This window comes from Antennarius striatus, chromosome 9 (genome assembly GCF_040054535.1).
Source record: "Antennarius striatus isolate MH-2024 chromosome 9, ASM4005453v1, whole genome shotgun sequence".
Taxonomy (NCBI): domain Eukaryota; kingdom Metazoa; phylum Chordata; class Actinopteri; order Lophiiformes; family Antennariidae; genus Antennarius; species Antennarius striatus.
The window spans coordinates 3,365,940-3,369,379 of NC_090784.1; the positions used below are offsets into that span (position 1 = coordinate 3,365,940).

General features: G+C 41.3%; 1 long non-coding RNA gene across 1 annotated transcript; it reads left to right on the forward strand.

Annotated features, from left to right (window-relative positions):
• Positions 1-451: 451 nt before the first annotated feature.
• On the forward strand, positions 452-2,739 carry LOC137602138 (uncharacterized). Its single transcript, XR_011037133.1, has 3 exons — positions 452-586; positions 670-735; positions 2,584-2,739. It is a non-coding gene; the product is annotated as an uncharacterized lncRNA (long non-coding RNA).
• Positions 2,740-3,440: the final 701 nt, after the last annotated feature.

Genomic DNA, 3,440 nt, shown 5'->3' on the forward strand with positions numbered 1-3,440 from the left:
TCAGGAAATCAACAACAGTTGTAATACTAAGGATTGAAAACATTGTGACATAAAGTTTAGTGTCCTTTTTCTGTAGATGATGCAGACATCTGGCCTATCGCACCTTTGTTGGCTGGTGCTGGGGCTACTTAGGGTGCAGAATCCGGGTTGCCATCCCAGCATGTGTTGTCCTTCCAGGAGTTTCCTGAAGACAAAGGCCACTATGCTGGACTTAGACAGAGGGCCTATTTCACGGAGGCAGGGTTAACCTAACCTGAGGTAAACCTGTGGTTCTGGGTTGCTTTACCCTGAACTTGGAAAAACCAGGGATTTCGGTTTCACAAACGCGGTTCAGGGTTAGTTTTTCTAACCCAGAGTAAATTGACCCGCAGTTTAACAGACACGACAACTTGAAAAAAGTCATCATCAATGGAGCCCCGATTCATCGATTCACCATGATGACGGACGAGACGCGCTCCGCAACGCTTTACGGAAATCAGAGTACAGATTTCAATTTATGAATAGAAAGACTTTGAGGACATTTTCAGAAGAAACAGAACAGCGTTGCAGCTGCAAAGAAGAGCGAAATTGCTGCTGAAGTCGTTGCGTAAGTTCTATGTCCGTTGCACTCACGGTAAAAATACGGAAGTAAACGGCTTCAAGAATAGTTTATTAATTAATTTTATTTAGGTGCGATCCAGTGGGGGGAGAAGCGCACGTCAGCAGCTGAGAATGAAAATAACATCATTCACACAGGTCAGACTTCATCATCTCGTTATGGACCCTCCTCATCCTCATTATGTTTGATATTGTAAAGTTAATATTAAGTGGACGTTTGACTCTTCATTTGTTTTATCCCCAACATAACGCTCTTTTCACGCACATAAATGCGCTCTCATCTATATCAGGTTCTGTTAAATAATGAAATACATTAAAACGTTTTATTGTTGTGTAAATAAAACAGTACATCGGCATATGAATGTTACAAAAACATTGAGAAGGATATTCACACCATTGCGTACACCGATATTATCTAAGAACTGAAATCAAGAGCTGACATGTAGCTCGTTTGATACAGTAATAGCGAAAACTGCTTCAGCTCATACAAGTGGCCGTGGCATTGTACTGCTTATAACCGCTTTAAGGTATTACAGGTTTTATTTTCTGTCTGTTTTAGTCACATGATACACACAGGAGTTAATATTGATTTTAAAAAATAAAGAAATTAACAAGAAATTTGAAGAAAACAAAGGTGGGATAATATTTTATGTTACTGATTGTTCTCTTCCCATTGCTTCACATTCTGGTGGAATACAGAGTGACATTTATCCGTTACTGAAGTATTAACAGATTCTAATCCCTTTTCAAAGAGAACTGATAAAGAGAACTGTCCGACAGGATATGACAGGACATCTGAATGCGATACAAAACAAAAAAATTAAAATCTCTGTGATTTAGAAACTCCATCAAGGGGCTCCCCGTCAAACTGACATGCTATGTTCACCTCTGAAATACGGAGTTATTTATTAAACCTTACTTCGGTCAGACTCTCCGTCTGACAGAACCAGGAAATGAAGCCGCACGAGCGGCGGTGAAAGGGGGTAACAAAACAGGTTCACTTTACCTCGCGTCATGAAACAGGTCAGGGTTACTGCTCTAACTCCGGGTTAAGGTACCTCCCTTTGTGAAAATGAAAGTCCTGGTTTTCCCTGATTTCACGGTGACCTCACCCTGGTTGTCCACTAAACCTGCGTTTTGAACGACCCCCGAGTACAACCTGTGGTTCTGGGTTGCTTTACCCTGAACTTAGAAACCCAGGGTTTTCGGTTTCAAAAGCGCTTCTCGGGGTTAGTTTTTGTAACCCAGGGTATGTTGACCCGCAGTTTAACAGGCGCGACACCACTTTAAAAAGCCATCATCAATGGAGCCCAGATTCGACGAGTCACCATGATGACGGACGAGACGCGCTCTGCGTTACTTTACGCAGTTGAAGTGCAGATTGTAATCTACATGTATGAAGACTTAGAGGATATGTTATGAAGAGGAACAGCCTTGCAGCTGTAAAGAGAGAGATGACTTGAAACTGCTACTCAAGTCGATGCGTACGTCTAAACGTAGTCCGTGAGACTCAAGGTACACTTACGGCGGTAAACGGCTTGAATAATAGTTTATTCAATTATTTTCTTAGATGCAATCCAGCGGAGGAGAAGCGCACATGTCAACAGCTGAGAACGAAGTTTAAAAACATCGTTCACACAGGTCAGACTTCTGCGTCATCTCGTTAGGGATCGTCCTCTTCCACATTATAACATGATGACATTGTACAGTAAATAATATGTGGACGTTCGGCTTTTCAGTTCTTTTATCGCCAACAGAATGCTCTTGTCACACACATAAATGTACTCTCATCTATAGGCATTCCATGTTGAATTCTCTGTGTCTTTTAGTCAAATTATATATAATTGATAGAAAGAAATTAACAGGAAATTGAAGATAAGAAAGGTGGTCAAATATTTTCTGTTCCTATTGCTTAACATTCTGGTGCAATACAGTGACATTTAGCCTCCACTGAAGGATCAACACTTTCTCATCCTTTTTTAACAGAGCAAGCTGGGACATCACATCCAATGTACAGATAGACGCTCAGTGAACACCAGCGGTTCTTTCTGTGGCATTCATATGCAACTGTATGTTCTGATGTCCTCCTCATGTGTTTCCAGCTGTTTAAGAGAAGTTTATCCAATTCGCTTTCTATGAAATACAGACAACAGATACAAAATGGACCTCCAGATTAGGAGGGCATATTTGAACATACAAATACAAAGTTAGAGGTGTGTGTTTCACAAGTGAATCATGTTGAATGTTCACCACTAAAATGATCTAAGAAATAACTTTGTATTTATAAGTAATAAAGATGACCACATGAAATGTATATCGTATGTTTTTATTGCCCGCTGTGGTGGTGGTGAATTACACAGACTCTGAAATGATTCTTGCAGATGGAGTCACTGCTCTGTCACCCTGGATAGCTGGTAGGCGGACGGGGTCATCATCGGGGTGTTCAGTTTGTGGGGTAGGGTGCTGTTCTCCTCTGATAGTGGCAATACTACTATGAAGAACAGAACTGCATCACAGGTCCTCTCAGGAATCATCCTGAGGTGTCATGGACACTGGAAACGGCCTTCAGCAGCCTATGGTCATCTCCACCCGGGCTCTCGTCCTGCAGTGAACCCATTTGAAGTTCTGTTTGCTCTGGAGGGTTCTGTTGGGTTTCTGTCTGTTAAAGCTCTTTGAAATAACCCTAATTACCAACAGAATTTCAAAACATGTTTGTTTGAAATATTAAAATATTGCAACACTAACAGAATGTTGGCTCTGTCTTGTGAGGTTTGACTCTGCATTGTCCCTTCAAAAGCCTTTGGAAAGTGGATCTTGTAGAGGGGTACACCAAACGTAACGAA